The 26,187-nt window shown below is 41.5% G+C and overlaps 1 long non-coding RNA gene across 1 annotated transcript in view; it reads right to left on the minus strand.

Moving 5' to 3' along the window:
• LOC141373687 (uncharacterized) overlaps positions 1-4,331 on the minus strand; it is a 134,223-nt gene extending 129,892 nt beyond the window's left edge. The window contains exon 1 of the long non-coding RNA XR_012379935.1: positions 4,220-4,331. This is a non-coding gene — a long non-coding RNA (uncharacterized lncRNA). The remainder of the gene's footprint in view (positions 1-4,219) is intronic.
• Between the last annotated feature and the right edge of the window lie 21,856 nt (positions 4,332-26,187).

Raw genomic sequence — 26,187 nt, forward strand, 5'->3', positions numbered from 1 at the left:
GAGTCATAGTATGTCTAGCAACAAAATTATTATGTATATATAATAGCCATCATATATTTAGTACACAACTACCAGTTATATTGTAAAATGGAAGAAAAGACCCCATTTGCAATAGCAAAAAAAAAAAATAGATTTTAAAATGCCTAGGAATAAATTTGGCAAGAAATGTGCAAAATCTACATAAATTGTTTTAACACTGCTAGAAGGCAAAAGGACAATTAACAAATAGAAAAGCAACCATTTTCCAAAATAGAGAATATCAAATTATAAAAATAAAATTTCTTCCCAAATTAATCAATGAATTTAAAACAGTTCTAATGAAAACACTACAGGATTAAGGGGAAAAGTAGGCAAAGTAATTCTAATGTTTCTATGGAAAATATAAATGGATAAGAGTGTCCCCCCAAAAAATAAGAAAGAAATCTGAAAAAGAATAATAAAGAAGGGACACCAGCTATGCCAGGAATTGAAATATATTATAAATCTAGAAAATTTTTAAAGTACAGTTCATGAAAAAAAGATCAAAGAACAGAATAGAAAAATGAAAAATAAGCCCAAATATATGTGGGAATTTGAATACATGGTAATGCTGGCATTTTAAAATAATGGGGAAATTTATATCATACAACAAATGGTATTGATTATGTATTTTTTTTAAAATTATGTTGTATCCCTATCTTTACACAAAAATAAATTTTAGGTTTAGCAAAAATTTGTATAAAATACAAACTCATAAAAGTACCAAAAGAAAAGAGAATAGTATATTTAAAATCTCCAAGTATAGAAAGGCTTTCTGTATGTATGATAATACTCAAGATCTTTAAAATAAAAAAATTGATACAGACAACCATACACACAAAACATTTCTGGGGAAAAAAAAGCATTTCTGAATGGCAAAAACAAAAGCAAACACTGAAAGTATAATCTGGACAAAAAAGCTTGCAAATAATATCACAACCAAAGAGCTTAAATGTCATCAATATAAAAACAATGTTGACAAATTAATAAGGAAAAAATTAAAAACCCAAAAGAAAACAACTCCCCAAAATAGCCCACCCCCAAAAAAGGAAATAAGAAGTGTCTATTAAAAAATAATCAACCTCACCCAAAATAAAAGAAATTAAAACTACAATGAAATAACATTTTAAATTCTTAAATTGGCAAAGATCAAAACATTTCATGATACATAGGGAGAATAAGAAAACAGACTCTTTTTCTCTCACATTACTGGTAGAAACATAGATTGATATAACTTCAATGGCAATGATTTTGTAATATAGTAGTCCTCCCTTATCCATGGTTTTGCCTTCCAGTCTCGGTTACCCTCAGTCTGGAATCAGATGATGCTCCCCAGATGTATGGTCAGGCTGATAGCAGCCTAACATTACGTCACTGTGCCTACTGCATTCCCCTCACTTCATCTCATCACATAGGCATTTTATCAGCTCACATCATCACAAAAGAGGGGTGAATATAGTACAATAAGATAGATACTGTGAGAGAGTATTGTTATAATTATTCTATTTACTATTAGTTGTTGTTAATCTCTTACTGTGCCTAATTTACAAATTAAACTTTATCATAGATTTGTATGTCTAGGAAAAAACAGTATGTATAGGTTTGGGTACTACCGTCAGCATCCACTGGGTGGCTTCAAATCTATTCCCCCAGATAAGGGGAGACTTCTGTACCTATCAAAATGTTAGATGTTCATAACTTTTTTTTTTTAAGATTTTATTTATTTATCTGACAGAGAGAGACATAGTGAGAGAGGGAACACAAGCAGGGGGCGGGTAGTGGGAGAGGGAGAAGCAGGCTTCCGGAGGATCAGGGTGCCTGATGAGGGGCGTGATCCCAGGATCACCACCTGAGCCGAAGACAGACGCCTAACAACTGAGCCACTCAAGCATCACTAGATGTCCATACCTTTTAACCAACAATTCCACTCCTAGTACCTTACACAGTGGGAAATAAAGTCTACACAGTGACAGTCAATACAGCATTGTATATAGTAGGAAAAGATTAGGATTCATGTAAATGTCCATCAACAAGAGACACTCAAATATTACACAGCTATTAAGAAAAACACAGGGGCACCTGGATGGCTCAGTCAGTTAAGCCTCTGCCTTCGGCTCAGGACCTGATTCCAGGGTCCTGGGATGGAGCCCTGCATGGGGTTCCCAGCTCAGGATGGGGCTCCCTGCTCAGCGGGGAGTCTGCTTCTCCCTCTCCCGCTGCCCCTCCCCCGGCGCATGCGCGTGTGCGCTCTCTCGCATGCTCTCAAATAAGTCCTTTAAAAAAATTAATTAAATATTTTTTTAAAAAAAGAAAAAATTCATCTCTTTATACGACATGGAATGACCGCCAGGATATATGTGCTCATAATAAAAAGATTTCTCTGAAAGAAAAAGCAAGAAACTGAGGCTGGATTCTTGGTGGCTGGGAGACAGAGTGGAAAGGAGACTTGATTTCACTACATGACCTTTTGGGTCTTCTGAATTTGTATTTTATACATGTTTATATTACTTATTAAAAATAAATTATTAAACTATTTCAAATAATAACTAACATATCCATATTGTAATAAAGTCATTTCTTAAGACTCTATTTTAAGAAAATAATCTGAAATAGACCAAAGTATATGCCCAAAGATATTTATCACAAGGGTTTGTTTGTTCGTTGTTTTGTTTTGTTTTAATAATTAGGAAATGGTGGCAACCTAAATACATAACGTTAAGGAAACTGTTAGGGAGATAATGTTACATTAATAAAAGGGAATATTATGCAGCCTTTAAAAATGTTTATGAAGAGCTTTTAACAACATGGGAACGTGCTTATATGATTTAGTGAAAAAAGCAAACCAGAGAATTTTTATACACTGGGATCTCAAGTGAAGACACATAGAAAAAAACGTTAAAATATGAAGGATAATTATATCTGAGAAATGGGATTACAGGAAATCTTTTTCCTTTGTATTTTTCAGGGTATCCAAATTTTCCAAGATGGGAATGTATTTTTACTATAGTAATCAGAAAAAAAATGTTGAGTAAAAATTAAAATCTGTGTGCCCTTATTCACAATCGGTGGCCTCCTTACTTACTAACGACGGACTCAGAAACCCTGCCCTCCAGGACTTCCTCTCACACTGCATGTAACATTGTTTTCTGCTTTCTAGTAAGATCCTACCAGAAGTGATTTCATCTTATGCCTGCACTTGGTGCCGAGAGATCAGTGCCCACCTTTTCATCAGCACACCCTCTGCATGAGACTGGGAGTCCAGCACAATGACAGTTTCTGAAGTCAGTCTGCTTGGATACACATCCCAATTCCATCATTTTCTACTTAATGTCTCTGTGCTTCCATGGGGATGCAAGTGAGCCACCATGTAATGTCACCATGGAGATTAAATGAGATAATTCACGTAGGGTGCATAGCTCAAAAGTGCCTGGCACACAGCCAATCCTTTATAAATATTAAATATTTTGCAAAAGAGAAATGTGCTTTTTGATTCAAAACTCTGACTTCAAAACATGAAGATAAACCCTCTTAATAACACCCAATTCTTTATCAGCTTAGCTGCTTTGTTGTTCCCCAACAGTTTGAGGTCCTGTCACATGGCTTGAGGTTTTCTTTCTCAACCTCTCTGCATTAATTCCACACTGACTCTGCTGCCTTTGAAACCCACACCAGCAGGAAGCTTCAGGGATTGTAGAAAGATTTTAGTGCTGATGCCCTAGGAGGGCTGGCTGTCCTAGGAAACAGGGAATGAGTTGGGGGAGGGGAAGGTCAGAGAAAGCCCATAACCAACAGGCCTCCAGAAGGTTTGTATTTACTCCTGGAAGGCCAGAGTCGTGGTCAGAATTCTTTATGCAGAACAAGAATTCTTCTAGATTTCTCACAGACCATGGATTGATTTCATACCTAAACTCAAAAAAAAAGTCTGGAACTAAGATCTTGATTTCTGAACGCTGTTCTCCACCAAAAGAAGCCAAGGGCTATTTGAAAGAAAGTCTGTTTCCAGGACTGGGGCAGGGAAAGGAAAAGATGCTCCTGGAATATTATTTTTGTGCCAGAAAGTAAGGAAGAGTTCAAAAATGAAAAGGACATGTCAAAGCAATACAGAAGCCAACTTGAAGGTGCTGTCACTGAGCATCAAAATAAATCATGATAGTAGTGGATGATATCGCTTGAAATAAAATAAAATTCCAAAAGCACTTACTATTCAGTGGCAGCCAGGAGTATGGAATTCCTCAAAACCCCCAGCAGTGATGGGATCTCCACTTCAGGGTGGGAAAGGGTTGAGGACTGATCCCACAGACGATCGGTTTCTATACACAAACTCATCTCAGAGAAGCAGAACTAAAAAACTTTATCATGATTCACCCCCTCATGAAATACTATCATCAATCAATAACGAGCTGATAAGCTCACAGGAGATCAAGCCTGCACCAGGACACCCACCCTTATCCTCCTTTGTCTTTGCAAGAGGAGGGAAATGCTAAACGCAGCCCGAGAGCCTGGTGACTCAGAAGAGAAAAATATTTTGAACTCTGTTTCTTAGGCAGCATAAAATTTTGTGATATGTTGATCAAAGATAAAAAGCAGCAATACAGAGTGATGAGTTTTGTCCTGAGGGGCTGGCAGATACCTTTAGGCACCAGAAATGACATTGAGTTTCAGATAAACTAAAGGTATATCTAGCAACAGTACCCACATGTAAAATGAAAATGATCCCTCAACTTCTGTCCCTGATGTGCATTTTCTAGAACCTTCTTCCTGTGTTCATATATTACTCATCTCATCCATAACACATAAATAATAATAAAAGCAAGTGCTTATATACACTTACTATATACTAGACATTGTTTTAAAGCCTATGTTAAGATATTTTTTAATCACAACAACTCTTTGAGGTAGACAATGTTACTATCATCCCCATTTTATAGATGAGGAAACAAAGGCACAGAAAAGTTTTAATAACTCATCCCAGGTCACAAGGCTTAGAGAGCAAAGCTAGAATTTGAATGTAGGTCATCCAGGTCCAGGACTGAGATCTGAATCATGACAATCTATTGACAATCTATTGTCTCTGGACTTACAATGTGTACACACACACACACACACACACACACACACACACACCTCTATAATCATCCAAAAGATCCCTCTTTCAAGACAATTTCAGCAGGTGGGGAGAGTAAATATATTGAATATATTGACAGGTCATCTCTCATTCTCTGTGGTCTGAGCAATACATACCAAGTCTTTGAGATTCCTGAATACAGACTCAAAGAGTTTATGACAGAATATCCAACATCCCTGGGGCACCTGGGTGGCTCAGTTGGCTAAGCATCTGACTCTTGATTTCCACTCAGGTCATGATCTCAAGGTTGTGAGATCAAGTCTTGCCTTGGGCTCTGAGCTGGGCATGGAGTCTGTTTGAGATTCTCTCCCTCCTTCTCCCTCTGCCCCTGTTCTGTCTTGCCGTTGCTCACGTGCTCTTTCTCTCTCTCTCTCTCTCTCTCTCTCTCTCTCTCTCTCAAAGAAAAAAAAAAATCCAACATCCCTTCAAAACTGACTGGGATCTAAGTCTTTGGTTCAATGAATAAATTTCCTATTGTGGAATGTCGGGCAGCCCCAAGTATGCAGGAAAATCCAAAATGTGGGGATGCTCCAGTCAAGGAAGCTTTGCTAGTAACCTAAAGTGCTCTGGAAGGGCAGCTTTCTTTGCTCTTGATGCATTTGGCCGGCCCCACCTGAGTTCTCCTGCCACCCAAAATCCTCGGTTCCCGTTATATTAGTGGGTTTTTTTTCTCAATTCCACATTTGCATCTTTATGCTTCAATTTCCTTATCTGTAAAATCACCTATATCATAGGATCATTGGGAGAATTAAATAAGATAAGACAATGTAAAGTTCTTAGAATGGCTGGTGTAGAGTGCTAGAAGTGTCCATCAGTACTGCCATTGTCCCAACTAAAAATCCATTTCTCCCTCATTTTGCATTCTGTGTGAGGGTTCCAAGTGGCATTTCCTGATGGACTGTGGACTGTTCCACCCATCTTATGACACTATCATAGATGACTTCAGTTACTGATTCTTGTGAATTAAATTATGTCCCCCTTCCCCCCAAAAAATATGTTGAAATCCTAGGCCCCAGAACCTGTGAATGTGGCCTTATTTGGAAATGAGGTCTTTGCAGATATAATCAAGTTAAGATGAAGCCACACTGACTCAGGGTAGACCCTAATCCAATACAATGAGTGTCCTTATAAGAAGAGAAGACATGTGTGCACACACACACAGAATGACACGTGACAGTGGAAGCAGAGATTGAGTGATACATTCACAAGCAAAAGAGACCTAAGGATTCCCAGCAACCATGAACAGCTAGGAAAAAGCAAGGAAGGATCCTCCCCTAGAGCCTCCAGAGGGAGCAGGGCCCGGTAGACACCTTGACTTTAGACTTCTCGCCTCCATAACTGTGAGAGAATAAATTTCTGTTGTTTTAAGCCACTCAGTTCATGGTAATTTATTCTATCAGCCCTACGAAACAGATACCCTGAGCTTTGCTTTTCCACGTTCACTCTATGGGTTTTCCTTCTCTAACTTCCTTCCCCAGTGTCTCTCATTCACATTTTTGTGCATGAATTTCCCGTCATCTTATGAAACATCAGATGAAATATTTAGTCACAGTGGTCTGTGTCAGAAACTGCCCTGTTCTTTAGGGTTGGTGTTTTTCTTTTTAATTTGTTATACATTAATTCTTTCCCTACTGCAAAATATGACAGAGCAACAAAAGGCTATGACGTGGAACGCTGAATTTCTTTTATTTAACTCTATCAGTGTTAGGGAACAATGTGTTATCATTGGAATCAGAAGCCAATTTTGTCCTGCTGGGTTATCGTGAATCCTCATTTGGTTCTGGCCATTCATAATCTTGATGTCCTAATATTCCTTCAACTGGGAGATTGACAAAGAAACCACTGTCATTTCACCGAGTGATTATTCAATTCCATATTCTTAAATCTCATTTTTTCCAGCTTCTCTGAGTTAAACATTACATTTTATTTCAGCTAAATCACCCCTGTAATAGGCTGAATCTTATTCTGTTAGAGATTTTGATGACTTCTCCATTGATGGAACATAAAACAGTATCTAGCATATATACATTTTTACAGTTTAATTCTGGGCTCCCAAAAGATAAATTGTGAACCAAATGGGGAAAGAGACATGAATAAATAATGCCAGCTGAACAGACTAAAATATGTAGGAAAAGTTAAGCCCCTCTCAGTAAATGTCAAGTATGAAATTGTTTTATATAATTTTATTCATTGGACCTAACCTACTCCCACAAGATTTCATTTGATTTTCAGAGATTGATACCATTATGTTCTGCATTTCAAGTATGAGATCAAAACATTCCCAGCACCAGACTTCAGTTTCTTGCACTGTGATGCAGAACTTGCTCTAACAATGGTGCATTCCCTGGAACAGAATGAAATCTATGGTTCAGCGAGACCCTACCCAACACTGCTCACTATGAACTGGAATGTGTGGGTAATCACTGAGTGAGGGCAGGGTTGAGGAATGAATCTCCACTACTATAGCAGATCAGAGCAAGGAAGCTTAGTGCAAGAGCAGAGGAGTCTCTTCTAATTTGCAACAGCTATTGCCCCAGTGGAGGCTGATTAGAGACAGCATAGCAGCTGAACTGTCCACACAGGTTGGCAGATTTTGCAGAAATTGGCAGAGATTGTTCACCAAGTTATTTGCCTTTTCCTCCTAGACACGCAGCTAGACTACATGTCCCAGTCTCCCTTGTAGTGAGATGTAGCCTGGTGACTGAGTTCTGGATGTTGGAATGCAGATCATAGTGGCATACTCCACCTTCAAGCCTGGGCTACAAAAGTTTCCATACAATCTTCCCTGTTCTCTCTCTTCTTTCATCTGCTACGCAGACTCAGAGAATTCAGGGGAAACCTCCAAGACCTTAGAATAGAAGCCAGCAAGCTCTTTCCTATGAAGGTCCAGAGAGTAAATATTTTAGGTTTTGGAGGCCATACAGTGTCTGCTGTGATTACCCAACTCTGTTCTTGTATTAGGAAAGCAACCATCAACGATGTGTAAATGAATGAATGTGCCTGTGTTCTAATTAAACTTTATTTACAAAAACACATTGGATTTGGCCCACAGACTACATATAGTTTTCCCAACCCTGTCCCAGGGGGACAACCCAAAGCAAGGAATTTGGGTTCCTGAATAACCATGGGGATTAGACCATCTCCTTCCCTGTCCACTGTGCTGACCTTATGGCTAGGACATGCGTGATGCCCTGGCATGGGGTTCTGTTCCTGGCAGTCACTCAGGAATCCAGCAGGGGCATCATCTTAGCACACACTTTCACAATAACCCCCACTTTTGAAAGGAAGTATTTCAATAGTACCCTTCTTAAAGCTTCTTCCTAGAAGCAATGTGTCATTTCCACGCACATTTTATTGGCTAAGTCAAGGCATATGACTGCATCTAAAATGGAAAAAATGAAGAGGTGATTCACCACATGCCCAAGAGGAGAAGAGAATCCAGTTATTTGTGAATGACATTAATGATGCTACATAATGTGAAATAAAGCTATTAGTCATTCACATCCTAAGTGCAAGAAAATTTTAGTCAGACTTCTATCCTCCTAAGGCTGAAGATTGGCCTACTAAGGAGAAGCAAAGATGGTATTAGAACTCAGGCCACTGTGGGTGGAGCAGGCTTGGACTACACGACTGGGCCCAGGTTTTCAGAAAGCAGCATATGACACAAGGGAAATAGAAACTGGGGGAGCTATGGACAAACAAAGGAAAGACTAGGGGGCTTAAATTAGCATCCTAGATATAACTTTGCTTCCATCCATCCTGTTCTCTTCCATCTACAGGAATGACAGAATTAAACTGGCCCACTTACAAATGATCCTCGCTTAGGTTGGGCCATATGAGATCACCAATACTTGACCATGTTTTACCTACAAAAATAGTTTTATAAGGTAAAACCTAATTTCTTATGTTTTTTTTTTAGCTTAATGTTTCTTCTTTTATTTAAATTCAATTAGCCAGCATATAGTACATCATTAGTTTTTGATGTAGCGTTCAATGATTCATCAGTTGTGTATAACACCCAGTACTCATCACATCACATGCCCTCCTTAATACCCATCACCCGGTTACCCCATCCCCCCCACCTACCTCCCTTTCCACAGCCCTCTGTTTGTTTCCCAGAGTCAAGGGTCCCTCATGGTTTGTCTCCCTCTCTGATTTCTTCCCAGAAAAAGAGCTACCTTACGACCCAGCAATTGCACTACTGGGTATGTACCGCAGAGATAAAGATGTAATTTCTTATATTTTAAATGTCACCTGCCTTTATTTTGAAAATAGAAGAGCATAAAAAAGTTAGTTCATAGAGTTAGAGGGTTCTACCCAAAAATGTGCTTGGAAACTAAAATATTCCCCAGACTGTATAACCATATCTAGTCCTTGAACATACTTAAAAAAGGAGCAAGACTGACTATATTCTTGTCTTGACACTGGCTCTTCTAAAGTTGCAATCACTCCACTTCTAAACCTAAGAAAGAGAAGACTAATGCATGTTGAGCCCCAACTATGCAAGGGGCTTAGAGAGAAGGTCACAGTTGAGTTGAAATGAGGAATAAGTGTCTGGATGACCCCCAAGCAGCCTCGAGGATCTTTCTATCCAGAAGAATGGAGCCTGTAGCAAGCAGAGGTGGGGAGAATCTGATATGAATGTGGCAATATAGGGTCGACTGGGAGCCTAGCCTTCAGGACTAGGTTTGAGCCCTAAACTAAGAGGCCGGAGGCAGAGGCTGGCTGGGGCTATTTTCTTGAGGGGTTTTGTGAGATATAAGACTTAAGGGGTGAGTCTTGGGGTCATTGGGATTTTGTGCCTTCCAGGGAGCAGGAACAGAGCAAAAGCAACTGCAGTAGGGTCTCGGTTTGCTGGACAGCATTCAGCAACAAAAAGAGGTCCATGAGAAAATTCTTCATAAGCCCACATCAGATAATCCCCTCAGAAGCTCAGAAATAATGGAGGAAGACAGAGGAAAGAGAGAAGGGATGATGTGCTAGAGCTACGCAGTGGGGACAATTGGTCATAGAGATGTGGGCATTTCTTGCAAAGTGAATTAGTCAGGGTTCTCCAGAGAAACAGACCCAATAAGGTGTGTGTGTGTGTGTGTGTGTGTGTGTGTGTGTGTTTGTAAAGAGATTTATTGTGAGGAATTAGCTCATACAGTTAAAGAGGCTGGCAAGTCCCAAGATCTTCAGGGTGAGTCGCCAAGCTTGAGACACAGGAAGGTCAACGGTGTAGTTCCAATTCAAAGATTGGCTGTCTCAAGACCCAGGAGGAGCCAGTGTTTCAGTCTGAGTCCAAAGGCATTAAAAGAAAAAACAATATCCTGGTGTGAAGGCCATGAGACAGGAAGAATTCTCTCTTACTCTGGGGAAGGTCAACCTTTTGTTCTATTCAAGCCTTCGATTGACTGGATGAGGCCCGCCCATATTAGGGGCAATCTGCTTTATTCAGCCTACTGATTTAAATGTTAATCTCATCCGGAAATATCCTCTCAGAAACACCCCGAATGTTTTTGACCAAATATCTGGGTACTCTGTGGCTCAATCAAATTGACACGTCATTAACCATCACACAAAGGAAACTCTTTTATTCACACAGACTGTTACTTTTGCATTTCACAAATCTTCCCAACAACTTCTGAATTAGATATTACTGAGGTAAGTGAAAAGTTAAGTGGACGGTCTGAGGGCGTGGTTAATGGAGGGGTCAGGATTTGAACCCATGAGTTCATGCACTGGTTGTTTCTAACAGTTTCCAGCATAAAGACTTCTTTTTATATTGTTTATTTCTTGATCTAAGAAAATAAACTATTAGGAAAAAAATTTAAACACCTGGGGGAAACTGAATCTAACCGGTTTTAGATGAAATTATTATAAAGAGTTTTAGGAGTAATATGATAAGGTTATATAAAAATAAAAATCATAGATAGACCACTATATGATAGTATTTTTGTTTGAGTAATACATCATAAATAAAGCTTCTTTTAAAGTTATGAGTTCCTCCAGGAAGAGCCCCAGGAGAGCGTACCAACTGGTATCCATTCTGACTGATTGGTGTCCATGGCATACCTCTATCAAATACTGAATATTGACCCTGCCTCAATGTGTTGACTTCATTCTAGGCAGGCTCTCTCCACATGATGACAAAATGGCTGCAGAAGCCCTAGCCCTCACATTCTCTCAACTTTTTGATCAGCAGAGAAGAAAATGTTCTACCTCCTTGACAGTCTCCCCAAAGCCCTGGGCCTTGCTCTCATTGGGCCTAACTAGGTCACTTGCCTTTATCTAAACCAAACAGCTATGCAAGAAGGTTTAACCCTGGAGCTAAAATATAGTCAATCCCATTCTCTACTTCACAGGCTAATATTGAGGAAGAACTGTTTGCCCGAATAAATGTGGGGTACTGTTAGGAAGGCAGAATAGATGATGAATGGCCAAAACCAATAATTTCTCCCTCCCATATTCCCCTCAGTAGGATTGACTCTGGGTTTGCTAGTCTTTAGGTGATGAGGAAAGTTAGTCCTTCAAGGATGGAATGTTTCCTAAGGACATGGGGGTCTTATAAGAAATTGAATCAGAACAGTTGTCCAATCTTATAATTCTACTCTCTTATTCTAGACAAATTAATTTATTACCTTTTTACAGGACTGAGACTTTCCTGTCTCAGCTTGTCTAAAGTCCCTCCACCCTCTCGTATCTTGTAAAACCCCTGTAAAACCAGTGATGTTCAGCTCAAATGCCACTTTCTTCACAAAGGTTTCCCTGAGCTCCTGTCCTCACGGCCCTCCCCATCCCACCCGATCCAACTTCTTCCAAACTTCCATAACGCTGCCTGCCTCTCTTGTGACACCTCTACTCTTCCTGTGGATTCATGGGATGCAGAGCTAATTGTGCTGTCATCTTCTTCTCCTTTCCATACTGTAAACTCTCCGAGGCAAGCCTGCTTTTATTCTTCATGCGCTTCATCACTAACTCACTGTCGGCACTCAACATGTATTCAACCCTGCTCAACTCAGCACCCAGAGATTTGTCAATTCCCACAATGATCTCAACCACCATTAAAACAAATCAAGGTGTTCTAGTTCTTAATCCGGGTAGTGGGTCCAAGAGCATCATTTTATTATATTAATATTAAATTATTATTATTCTTTCATATGTGTGATATACAGTTTAAGAAAAGAGAAAAAATCGAGTTCTCATGGATTCCCCATCATCTGCACATCACGTTTATACATGACAAGTTGCTTAAACTGTAGAGGGCTCTAGGTAGCCCATGCTCTGGCTTTAATCTCGCCCTGGATCCCTCAGATGTTTCTAAGAGCTCAGTCACTGCTACCTTAAGCAAGCCTCGGTTGAAACTTGATGCCTATAATTCTTAATTACAATTGCATTGCTGGCTTTATGTGTATCTCTGCTCATTTAAACTCAGTGCTGACTGACAAATTGTGCTTGTCTGCCTCTTCGACAGTAATTTAGTCAGGCAACCTGCAGCTTGCACCAGATTGATGAGCAGCTGTTTGATCTGTTTGGGGAGGTATTGTTTTCTTGGTGTGGGCTGCTCTGTGCTGCTGCTGAACGATGAATGGTTTTGTCTCCTCCGGTGACATTGTGGACACTCTGGATGGCCTCTCCTGTAACTCCAAATGCACATTTTAAAAACATCAATCACTCTCCATCACAGACATAGCATCACAGAGAAGAGCAGGATGAAATGGCTCATCAGACTCAACTCAAACTCACATCGCTGTTTTTCGAGCGAGTGAGGGTTCAGGTTGATACTCAAAAGTATTTTGAGTTTTGGTTTTGCTCCCACTGCAGCCCAGAGCCGAGGCCATCGTTAGACATGGTGATTTCTCTCGGAAGAGCTTTATGCTTGTCAAAGTTACCTTTCAGGAGAATAACTCTACCCACCATGGAATGATTCTAAACCACACGCTCTGCCCTGGCCATATCCTGTGGTCTTCAGCCTCTTAAGCGAGGCAAGCTTCTGAGTTCATTATCTGAATCTCCTCAGGCTGTGAAGAGATCTCTCTCCCCCATGAGGTGCGCTTTATTATTTTTCCAGTTCAGATTTTTCATGGTCTCTGTAGCCCAAATGCAAAGTGAAGGAAAAGTGAGTGTCCCTAAGGTATAAGCAACTGCTTTATTGAGATATGATTCACATGCCATGCAATTCACCCATTTTAAGTGTAGAATTGAATGGGTTTCGGTCTATTATAGTATGAATTCTTTTAAGTTGTGGTAAAATACCTATCATGTAAAATGTGTCCTTTTAACCATTTTTAAGTATACAGTTCAGTGCTATTAATTACATTTACAGTGTTACACAACCATCATCAGTATATCCAAAGCTTTTTATCACTCTGACAGAAAGTCTGTGCCCACAAGAAATGACACTGATTCTCCTCCCCCCACAAAAGAGAGAGTTGGGGGGATGGATCACATAAGGCTACACAATACATTTTCCCATTTGTTTCAAGATATGCTAACTATTCTCCAACCCCGAACATGCTGCTGTGACGAACAGGTCCACCCAGTCTTTGTCTACCTGTTATTTTGGTCCTCCAGTCCTGAGGATTCTGCTCACTTGGAGTTAAAAGTCTTTCCCAGAACATTTTAATTTGCAGATAGATAAAAATTACTTCTTACAGATCAAGCAAGAGCATTTCATCCTTCCTTCGCGTGGCTCCCACCCCAAAGTATACAAACAATTCAGGAAACAGACATAATAGCTGTGAAGTCAAACATAACCAGATGGTTTCCCAGACCTGGCTATCTAAATACCATGTCATCTGTGTTACATAATTCTTACAGAAAGCACACCGCTTTAATTGTGCAGCACAGATCATGACAGATTGCTCAGTTTTTTGACATCATTTTCTTTGGTGTTTTCTCTGCTCTGAGCACAGGGAAACTAATTATGTCCAGGTGGGGTCCAGGTGCAAGTATGTGTGCTAACTCCGGAGGGCCTGCTTATATATAAAATACTTTCATTGGAGTGTTCTAGCTTTGAAAACTTGCTCTCTTGGCCCTTTTTAATAAGTGCTCATTTCTCTCTAAATATTCCCCCATCCCCATGCTGACTAATGACTAATTGAGGTTCTACAGGAATGAAATGGGCTCTGGGAAGAAAGAGCGTCTCCATTGCAGACTGTGGGCTGCCATTCTTTATGGTCTCTCTAGAAACCTATCTATCTTTACAGCACATGGGCTCATTCCTGAAATTACCATAATTATATACAGTGCTAAGATGACTTAGCACCACTTCATATTTAGAATAGAAAAATATATTTGTTAAGAAGATATATTTCCTGTTATCAATAGCAACTGGAGTTCTGAAGAGGGATAGATGGTAGTCTACACAACAAGGCGAATGTACCTAGTATCACTGAACTGTACACTTGAAGATTGTTAAAATGGTAAATTTTATGTGATGTCTATCTTGTCACAATAAAAAAAGTAAGTGGTACTGTTTCTAACTTCAGGAGATGGGCTCAATAGAAATTAGAGCAATATGCCTACTTCAGATTGGTAATATTTACAGAAGCCTTCCATGCTATTGGTTACTTCAGAGACTATCACCTTACATTGGCATAGAATTGTTTTATGGTGTGCAAAGCACTCTCATATAGCCAATCCTATTTGACCTTCCTTGTGTATACAAGATAAGTGGGTTGACCACGATATTGCAAATGAAGATTATTGCTATTATTTTTGCTAAATAACAAGCTACTGGCTTAAGAGGAGCACTCACTTATGTTACTCACCACTCGGCAATTATGGGCAGTGCTTGGTGGAGATGGCTATCCCTGCTCCATGCACCAGCACTTTGAGGGTCTTACTGAGGACTAGAGGATCCACCTCCAAGAATAGTTCTCTCACATGGCTGGCAAGGTGGGGCTAGCTGTCAGCTGGTGGCTCAGTCGGGGATGTCAGCTCAGGGTTATTCTCCACATGGGTTTCTTCACAAGGCTGCTTGGGCTTCCACGAACATGATCGGTAGGTTTCAAAAGTGGATGTCCCAAAAGACAGGAAATGGCAGCTTCCGGTCTCTTAAGGTTTGGGTCCAGAAATTGACACATCATCACTTGAGCTATATTGTATTGGCCAGAGTGGTGACAGAACTCACCAATATTCAAGGGGAGCAGACATGGACCCAACCCCTTGAAGGAAGGAACAACAAATCAATTTGTGGCTATCTTTAATCTGCCAGAAGGGTGTCAGGGCTTAGAGTGCGTTGGCCATGGTTACTCAGGTAGTAAGTGAGACTTGACCACTGGGCTTTCTCCACTAAACTATTCTGGATTGGTATGATGATTATTGCACCAAAACCTGTCCAAGTCACTTGAAATTATTTCTTTCCCATGAAGCCAGTGGATAATCATGCTTAAACCACTTCTCCTTCTTCAAGTTAGAGTACAGAAGTGAATTCTTAAAAGTTACTTTTGAAAATACAAAATGCTTTGAAACACATCTCTCCCAGGTCTGCCTTCAAGGTATATACATGAAATCCTTAGTTTGGTTTCTGCCAGTGATTTAAACATTATCTCCCATAACGTTTATCACCACCAAAATGCATACAAATGCAGTATCATGTGTCCTGAATCTAAGCAATTCTAATATCAAAAATATCATGCTTATCAAATTATCTCAAGTAGCAAGGGAATTTATTTTATGTCACCTAAAAATCTCAAAGATTAAGAACATTCTACTATGGTTAAGATGTCTTTTTCATGTTATGAAGTTCCCATTTCAGGGTGAAGCTCCATAGGTGAAATAACCATTTTGTTTTGAACAATCTTACCTTGCAGCCAAATTTGCTGGAAATAAACTATTCCATCAAGTGGGAGATACTGACCTATGAGTGCTTCATGTTGACAAATGAGGTTGTTCAGCCATGGAGACTTGGGAAAACGTCCTTTACAATGGAGCAGCCTGGCTGCTACCACCTTAACCAAGTGATCAAACTTCACATCCACATCACTAATAGTGGAACAATCTGCCATGAAATGCCTTTCTCAACTGGAGTTCCTCAACTGAACCAGAGGTCACAGAAAATGAGTTGAGTAATGACTTATTCAATTTTCCCATTGAAACACAACTAGTCCCATTCTATCTGCATGGGATAGAAGTTAATTCATAACATAAAATGGGTGCCTTAGGACATGACAGTTCAGTTCTCTCATGGATCTTCTGTTGCAAAGGATCAACTTAAACAAGGAAATGATCAGACAAATCCAGAATATGAGATATTCTACAAAATAACTCTCCTAGTCTCTTCAAAAAAAAAAAAAAAAGCCATGAAAAGGAAAGTAGTGTTTGTTAATTAAAGGAAACTAATGACCTCTCACAAGAGATGATTTTTGTGTATTTTTTACCTTTATCTATGAGAATCATAGATTTTATACTCTTTGTATCAAGTTGTATCACTCAAGATAATGTCCGAGATTCACCCAAGCTATTGCATGATTCAATATTGCTCTCCTTTTTACTGCTGTATGGTATTCCTTTGCACAAATATACCACCACTTATCTACCCATTTTATTGTTGTTGGGCATTTGGGATATTTCCAGTTTGGAGAAATTATGAACAAAGCTGCTTGCACAGGTCTCTTAGTGGCATATTCAATCATTTCTCTTGAGTATATACGGAGAAATGGCATTACTGGATCATAGAGTCAGTACAAGTTGAAAGTTCTTAGATTCTGGCAAACAATTTTCCTAAAATTGTGGTTGAACCAGTTTATACTCCCAGCCAAAAAATATGAGAACTCCAGATCCTCACCCCTTCTGGCAGATGGGGAGGAAGAGATATTGACAAGGAAAAGCTATGAGAAAACCTTCCAGGGTGATGAAAATATCCGATGTATCGATCTGGTTAGTGCTTACATAGGAGTATACTTAATAAAAATTCATCAAGGCCTAAAACCGCTCTTAAAAACAACATCAATCGTTTAAAAATTCATCAAGGTACACATTTGAGATCAGTACACTTTCTATGGAGGTTCTACTTCAAGAAGAGAAGAGAAGCCAAGAGACTAAAAACCTTAATGACCAAATTTATGGTGAGTCTTGATTGGTTCCTGGTTCAAAACAAAAATCAGTTATAAAAGATCATTTGGAGTCAACTGGAGAAGCTTTAATATGGACCGAATGTGAAATGTTATTAGAGATTCATTTTAAACTTTCTTAGGTGTGATCATCATACCATGTAGTTGGATAGGAGGATGTCCTTATTAGGAAATGCATGCTGGAGTATTCAGGGATGAAGTGTCAGGATGTCTGTAATCTACTTTCAGACAGTTCAACAAATAACAAATATGCCTGTGTGGGGAGGGGGACAGAATGTATACACTCAGAGACAGAGATAAATTCAAGATAAAACAAATATGGAAGAACTGTTAACCACTGTTGAACTGAGGTAGTGGGTACAAAGGTATTTGTTACATTCTTTTCTCAACTTTCCCCGCGTATTTTTGAATTTCTATAATAAAAACTTGTGTTTGGGGGCGGATATAGAAACCTGAAGGGACCAGCTGACAGTGACACAGTACCTAAGAAGACCCTAGAACAAAATGGAGGAACCTTGACTCCTAATTCTGTGCGGTCCAGTGCATCGTTGCTTCCTCGTACCACAAACTGATGGTTTGAATTTGAATATGTTTTTTTTTAAGATTTTATTTATTTATTTGAGAGAGAGAGAATGAGAAATAAAGAGCACGAGAGGGAAGAGGGTCAGAGGGAGAAGCAGACCCCCCGCTGAGCAGGGAGCCCGATGTGGGACTCGATCCCGGGACTCCAGGATCATGACCTGAGCTGAAGGCAGTCGCTTAACCAACTGAGCCACCCAGGCGCCCCCGAATACGCTTTTTTAAAATTAATTTCCTTCCGCAACGTACCCCCAATCGTCTAGGCAGACAACACAGAGACACCCCAGATTTCTCTTATAAATAAATTGAACTTGCATTCTGCCTGCAAACTCACACTTCCCTCTGCAAATGTCTCTCTTCCTCCCTCTCTGGCTCTCTCCTTCTGTCTCTGACTCTCTCTCTCTCTCTCTCTCTCTCTCTCTCTCTGCACCTGTCTCAGGTCACACAGCCACATTCAAAACCTCTCCACCATCACTTTACCCACGTCCAAATTCCCTTCTTCTAATGCAAAAGCTGAGTTGAAAGCTGAGTGGCCCCAGCAGCACACAAAGCCCGCAAGATCCCCGTCTCCCCGCCCCCCCACCAGGCAGGAGGGGGGACACCATAAAATGCAGCACTTCTGTTTGAGCTTCACTCGCCCAGCGGCTGCAGGGCTCGGTGGAGCTTCTCAGGTGGCTGGGCCGCTTTGAAGGTTTACTTTCAATTAAAAAAAAAAAAAAAAAATAAGAAGAAAAGAAGCCAAATCAGCAGCTGTCAGGGAGGCAGGGAAGATTTATTCCGGGTGGTCAAAGGGGAGCGTGGCCAGCAGTAAAGGCCTGAAGGTAGACGGGAAGGAAATTCAAGCTGGAGCGAGAAATTCCTCCCGGCAAGGTCAGGCCAGCACTGGGCGGGTCCTTCTGGGTAAAGCAGCGTGGCCTGTGGGGCGGGGGGGGGGGGGGGGGGGGGTCCGGTCACCAGGGGGAGGAGGGTCCTGTCTGCAGACCCTTGGAGGGTGGGCTTGCGGAGGAGAGCTACCCAGGGGAGGTAAACGGGTGGGGGGGCCTCGCACGCAGAGCTTATTAACCAGATGAAACCAGGCCTGCGGGATCAAAACAGGACTGATTTTAAAATTGCTTCCTGATTCAAAAGCTGGTGTTGCCCACCTCAGAATGTGATGAGGGGTGAGGAGGCCAGGTCCCCGGGCAGTTCTGCAGGCCCAGAGCCTCCATTGAAGTCGGCCTGTGTGGGGGTACGCGGCGCAGACGTATGGAGAATGGCGGCGGCCGGGCTCTGTGGGTTTATCACCTTTCATTTCCTGTCTCTGTTCTTCTACGGCTTTAGACGTTTGACACGCTACTGTGAAAACTAATGTGTGCTTTTCAGATGGAAGGAGGCAAGTCCCGAGTTAACCCTGATCGATGTCCAAGTAAACTTCTAGAAGTAAACAGTGAAGCTACCGGCATGAGCTTGAAAACAATTCTCCTCAGCCCCTCTCCCCACGTTTACCCTCCTCCTTCCCACCCAATCTTGGATGCAGTGGCAAGAGAGAAGCTAGAGTGGGTTCCGTGCCCTACCTCTTTCCCCCGGGGGTGGTGATTATCCGAATTACACCTGCTCGCATTGCACCATGGGTAACAAAGTTTACTACTGAAGCAGCTGGTGGTGATAGGGGATGTTGCCCAAATATCCCAGAACTCCTTAGCCTGTGACTACTTTAAACATGAATATATATGTGTAGATATCATAATTTTATCATAAATATATACAGAGAAAAAGAAGCATTTAATTTTTGGAGCAATTGTGATAGATGAAGCCCCCACCTGTCTGACCCCCGTACATTGACCTTTCTGTGCCTGTCCTATCTGACAGACGCCCCGGCACATGCCCACAAGCGAGGCTGTCAGCTCTAGTCAGCATGAGGCAAGCACCATTTTTTCTTCCCATCTCTGGCTCTCCTTTCTCCTTGCCTACCAGGTGCGAAGCCTCCTGCCTGGGGAAGGCTCAGTACTGCCAGTGCCGGTCAGGAGAATCCTGTGGTCATACTCAACTCCAAACGAAGTGGAGGCCGGGTTCTCAGAACGGTGCTGGGTGGGGCGCCTGGGTGGCTCAGTCGCTAAGCGTCTGCCTTCGGCTTAAGTCATGATCCCAGCTTCCTGGGATCGAGTCCCAGATCGGGCTCCCCGCTCTGCGGGAAGCCTGCTTCTCCCTCTCCCACTCCCTTTGCTTGTGTTCCTGCTCTTGCTATCTCTCTCTCTGTCAAATAAATAAATTAAAATCTTAAAAAAAAAGAACAGTGCTGGCTTCCTGGCAGTGTGGAGGAGAACGGCTTCCTTCGTAGCTCTGTATCACATTTTGACATCTGGTCACCAAGGCAGTTCTGTTAGACCAAAAGAATCACAAAGTCTCTCTTGATATTTTTTATCAACTTCTGGATCCTCCCTTGCCTGGAAGGAAGTCCTCAGGTAAAATAATTCTATCAACTTCCAGTCCTCATTCCTTTCTCCGGAGTAGTTCAAATATAAGCCAGAAAGATGAATAGACATTATTATCCACTCCTTTCTTTCTTGCCAGTTTTTCTTCTCCCAAAATAAATTTCTTTCTCTTTCCCAAATTGCAAAACAAAACCTCACAGGATTTTAATACATGGAATGGTTGTTGACTGATAGAAATGGAATGAAAGTGTAATCTGCAGCAACAGTATCTGAAACTCTCCTTAGTCAAAATTGTGTGTAAATCTAAAAGACCTATCATCACTGAGGGATGCCCCCATTAAAAGGTATGGTAAATTGGAGCCAAGATAAAGATTTTTAAATGTGGCTTCGACTCATGGAACACGGTGTAACATGAAATTAGGAATTATTTTGTAATTAAAATAATTTCTCCTTTCACCTTCTGACAATATAAGCTTTGGGGGCTGGACATTAACTAGACCTGAGCTGCAATACCAGATTTAGTCAATAGGTGGTGCTGTCTCAAAAGGAGAAAACAGGTGGAACTTGTTTTTTATGAAGATCTTCGAAGTTAGAGGATCATGAGTTCACAGCTGCCTCTGACTGTTAAAGTTTTGGATATTTTGATATACCGATCTTACTATGAGAAATAGACAGCACTTTGGGGGATCACCGAGAAATGTAAAGAATAGATGAAAAAGAAATGCCAATAAAATAATAGTTTCAGAAAGACGGGCATAGGCTAGTGTGTCTGTAAGATAAGAGAATTACTGGTTTTCAGGGAATTGTGGAGAAGAAAATTTTTTCCAATTCTATTGAGAAATAAATTAACATATCACAGGCTTAAGGTGTCCAGCATGATGGCTTGATTTATACATATAGTGAAAAAATTGCCACAATAGACTCAGCTAACATCCATCTTTTCATATAGCTAAAATAGAAAGAAAAGAGTAAAGGGGGGAAATGTTCTCCTTTATTAAGAACTCTTTGGATTTACTCTCTTAATGGCTTTTCTATATATCATACAGCCATGTTGGCTCTAGTCATCATATTGTACACTATATCATAGTACTTACTTATAACAGAAGCTTGTACCTTCTGACACCTTCCTCCAATCCCCAGCACCTCTCTCCACCTCTGGTAACTACCAGTCTGGTCTCTGTATCTGTGAGTTTGTTGGCTTTTTGTTTTTTTTGTTTTGTTTTGTTTTGGGTTTGTTTGTTTGTTTTTTTAGATTCCACATAGAAATAAGACAGTATTTGTCTTTCTCCATCTAACTTATTTCCCTTAGCATAATGCCTTCAAGGTCCATGTCATCACAAAAGGTAGAATTTCCTTGTTTATTTATGGTTGAGTAATATTCCATTGTATGTATATAGCACATCTTTATCCATCATTCATCAATGGACACTTGGGTTGTTTCCTTGTCTTGATTATTGTAAATACTGCTGCTATGAACATGGGAGTACAGATATCCTGTATTACCTTGGGATATATTCCCAGAAGTGGAATTGCTGAATTGTATGTTCTATTTTTAAATTTTTGAGAATCCTTCATCCTGTTTTCCACTGCGGCTACACCAATTTTCAATCCCACCACCAGTGCACAAGGGTTCCCTTTCCTCCACATCCACAGAGCATTTATTATCCCTTGTCTTTTTGATGATGACCATTCTAACAGGTGTGATGTGATATCTCACTGTGGTTTTAGTTTGCATTTCCCTAACGGCTGGTGATGTGGAACATCTTTTTGTGTACTTGTGTTTGGCTTTTCATGCATCGTCTTTGGAAAAAAAATGTCTATTCAGATCCTTTGCCCATTTTTTAATTGGGTAATTTGGGGGTTTTTTTGCTCTTGAGTTATGTGAGTTCTTTATGCGTTTTGGGTATTGACCCCTTCCCTGATGAGATGCATGGTTTGTAAGTATTTTTCCCATTCCATAGGTTGTCTTTTCACTTTGTTGATGGTTTCTTTTTGCAGAAGCTCTTTTTGGGAAGAAAGATTTCGCATAGGCGTTGGAGGTCCTGTCATGCAGTGTTTTTTTAAAAGACAGTAATTTGTAATGTTTTTACAAAGAAAAGATTAGCAAATGATACTAATGAAATAGGCACAGAAAAACTTTCATTCTTTCCTCTTAAGGGATTTTTAAAAGATTCCTTGAAAAAAGATGCCTGTTGAAATGTGTGTATCTATGTATGTAGGTGTGTTGACGTGTGTGTCTATATCTATGTGGCTGTGGAGGGGAGTAGATGCGTGTGGGTGTATAGACGTGTGTATGGGTTGCTGTGGGTGTGTGGGAGGATGTGGGAGGTTGTGTGAGACAAGGTGGATGTGTGGATGTGTGTGTGTGTGTGTTGTGTGCGTGTGTGCACACGGGTGCCCCTATGTGAGCACCTTGGGCCTGTTAAAATTTGGGGGGGGGGGGGGGGGGGGAAGAGGTCATTGTTTTGTTTTTCCAGAGTTTAGGTAGCCTTCCCTGATTTTATAAGTTAATTCCATTTAAAATATTGACAAGTGAGATGGCTGTTATCAGATTTCTTTAAATTGTAACACAAAACAGTATTACCCACGTATTTATTCAGTGGCTGCGCAAACAGAAACACGCGGGCGCGAAACTATGTGGAATTACTGCCATCTTGTGGAGAAAACAGGCACTGCTGTTGTGAAGGTCGTGAAAGACCCTGCGATTTGGGTTTTGTTGATTTGGATTTGTTTTGCTTTTATTTGCTTTGATTGGGGTTTTGTGGAGTTCACTTACATTCCCTTCCTTGTAAAAGCTCTGACCCACGAACGTCCCTGTGTGGGAGGAGTGAGCGGAGATCTGATACCTGGTGAGAGGCCGTGCGGCATGGGCCTCACGCACCTGGGCTCCGGGGACAGACTCCCTGAGTTCACGTTTGGCTTCGTTACCTCCTGATTGTACCACTGGGGCAAGTCATCTACTCTCTGTCCTCTTCAGTTCCCCTGCCCATGGAATAAGAATAACAATGGTATCCTTTTACACCGGTGTTCTAAGGAAACAGGTCATTAATCCTGTCTGGCACGTACATAAATTTCCACGTTACCGTTATCCATGCAAATCCTGTTCTAGTCGAAGCCTTGTCTGCGCTGGTCAGGGAGAGGAGCTACGTGGCCTTGCCGTGGAGGGACTGGGCTGCTTGGAGAGATGGAGCCGAGCTCTTGCATCCCTACAAACATCGCTATAAAAGGAACAATTCATCATGCTGTGTCACTTCACCGCCGCGCACATTTGTGTGCGTGTCCATGTTGATTCCAAGCCAGCTGACAGGTAACCCTTACAGGCAAGGTGTACTGCCCCCCAGTACCCGTTCCGTGGTATGAACCCCATTGGAGCTAATACTTCAAGCAGCAGATACTGTCCTCAGTCCAGAGAACGGGGTCGAAGAGTGTGGCCGTCAGAACTCCAGGCCATCCTCTTCTGGGTCCTCATGAATGCCGGAGAGGGAAGAATGCTGAGGAGTAGACCATGGGGTCCCACTCCATACCGGGAGGTCGGCAGCCCCTTGAGAGCTATCCGTAGCTCAGTAAGAATAATGAACTTTAGCCCAGCATGAGCCACGTGAAGCCCGAGGAGCAAACCCCAGAAATAAGGGTTGAACTCAAAACAGTTGTATTCCAGAAACAGGAAGCTATCAAAGGCAGAACATCCAACCAGTTGCTTAACTGCCACCTTGGCCATGACCCAGATGCTTCTGACTCAGGCAAGAGCACCGGAAGGATGGAGTAATCATTTTAAACCATTTGTCTTCCATTTCTAAGAAGGACCTGATAAAAGCCTTTCTATCAAGGACAAAGTGTATCTTTTATGTCTTTATCGTGACTATTAAAAGTTTTAGATTTTCCGAACATCAGAAAAATGTTTCACCAGTTCCCTTTTCTTATGGTTTCCATGGCTCTGCTGACATTGCCCATCTGTTACTGCATGCTGTCTACTCTATCCATTAGAGCCCTTAGCATATTCATCATCGTTGTTCCTTTAAATTCCAGGTCTGATAATTCCAACGTCCCTGCCATGTCTGGTTCTGAAGCTTGCTGGGTCTATCCAAATTGTGTTTTCTGCCTTTTGGTCTGCCTCGTAATTTTTTCTGATACTGAGTAAAAGGACCTCCTGTAAATAGGCCTTTAGAATGTCGTAGGGAGGTGTGTGGGGAAGGGGACATGTTCTTCAGTCCTGTGATGAGGTCCGGGTCTTTCCGTGAGCCCCTGACTCTAGACTGGGAACTCATAAATGCTCCTGGATTTTTTTCTCCACAGTTAAATGGGTCAGGATGGCTGCAGCCAGCTGGAGTTGGGTACTTTCTTCCCCCAGGTCAGTCAGGCTTTGTACCACCTCAGCAGGTAAACTAACCTGCTCTGTCTGGTTAACTCCCTTAGGCTCTGGTTAACTAACAGTCACCTCAACTTTTCCTGCAGAATGTTTCCTTTTATGGCCCACTCCTTGTGACCTGTGGTAAGAGAGTGGAGAAAGGCCACATGGAAATCTGAATGGGAGATCAGTTCAGTTTCTGCTGCTCACCTTTCATAGAGCAACTCAGCACTAACCAGACTGGCTGGCTCCGTTTAAAGTCTTCTCCCTCCTCCTCTTCTTTCCTAGTAGAAGTTTATGCCTAGAAAGATGTGCCTACAGGCCTGAGCAAGGAGAAAAGCAGCCAAAAAAGAGAGACTATTTAATACAAACCCCATAACCAGTCCTGAGGTTGCAGTATTTGACTTAAGATAGAAACATGAAGAAATTGAAGGAGGCAATTAAGGGAGAGATGTGTAGCTAAGAACAGCTTGTGGGAACTTGCGATGCCCTTTCTCTTCCATCCCCACAGTGCAGCTTTACCCTCATGGTTGCATCTACCCTACTATTATTTTGTTGTGTGGTTTGTTATGTTGCAAAATCACTTATCCTTGCTATGAAGTCATTTTGCAATAACTGGGTTTCCATGGGGAAGTAGGTGTGGCCTTAAAAAAAAGTCTGTCCTCTAACATAATAATTTTTATGTCTCTGGTTTCAGTTCCCCAAAAAGAATGAGTGATGTAAATATGTACATCTCTCTTGATATCAATACAGGAGGGAAAGCACTTGCCATGTCTGTTAGCTATTGCTGAATACAAACCACTCCCCAAATGCAGTGTCTTGCCATTGCTCAGTAGTCTCTGGGTGAGCGGAGTGGTTTGGGCCGCACGAGCCTTCTTTCAGCCGGTCTTGGTTAGCCTGCATTTGCCCAGGCACCTCCATTCGGCTGCTGAGTCAGCCTTGAGGGCGGGGGGGCAGCTTCTCTAAGACGGGCTCAGCTACCGCAGCTTGATTCTGCTCCATGTGGAACCTCATCCTTCGGTGGTCTGGCCTGGGTGTGTGCACTGGCAGCTGAGCAAGGTTCTGAGAGGTAGAACAAATGTGCACAGGCCACTTGAGACCTAGGCTTGACACTGACATGGCATCCCTTCCACTGCCTATTAGCCAGTTTATTGGCCACAGCAAGTCCCTCTTGGTGAGAAGAGCTACAAAGTCACGTGGCAAAGGGTGAGGCTACAGGAAGGGATAGAAAATTGTGTCCATTTGGGCAGCCTTTCACAATATGTAGGGAAGACAATCAGATCTTGACGACATCCTCAATTTTTGAATAGCCCTTGGAGTTGACTTTTATTATCTCTTCCCTCTTCTTTGGGCAACCGTACCTCTCTTCATTTAAGGAAATGGTCTCTCTCTCTCGAGGTCACATGGTTTGAATGGGCTGACCCTACCTCCCTGCCCGTGATTAGTCTGGAGGAGGACCTGACCCAAGAGGGCAGTGCTAGTATCTACTCTCCGCGGCAGGGATGGGTCCCAAGTTACCAACACAAGATAACCACTGGGCACTTGATGAATATTTTCCAAGATTTTTTTTTTCCTCACAGTTACTAGAAGAGGCCCTTTCCCTATCTGATGGAAAACATGAACATTCATTATCCCAGTCTTGTGGAGAAG

This window comes from Callorhinus ursinus, unplaced genomic scaffold (assembly GCF_003265705.2).
Source record: "Callorhinus ursinus isolate GAN/ISIS: 27379988/994484 unplaced genomic scaffold, GSC_fseal_2.0 scaffold11, whole genome shotgun sequence".
In the NCBI taxonomy this organism is placed as follows: domain Eukaryota; kingdom Metazoa; phylum Chordata; class Mammalia; order Carnivora; family Otariidae; genus Callorhinus; species Callorhinus ursinus.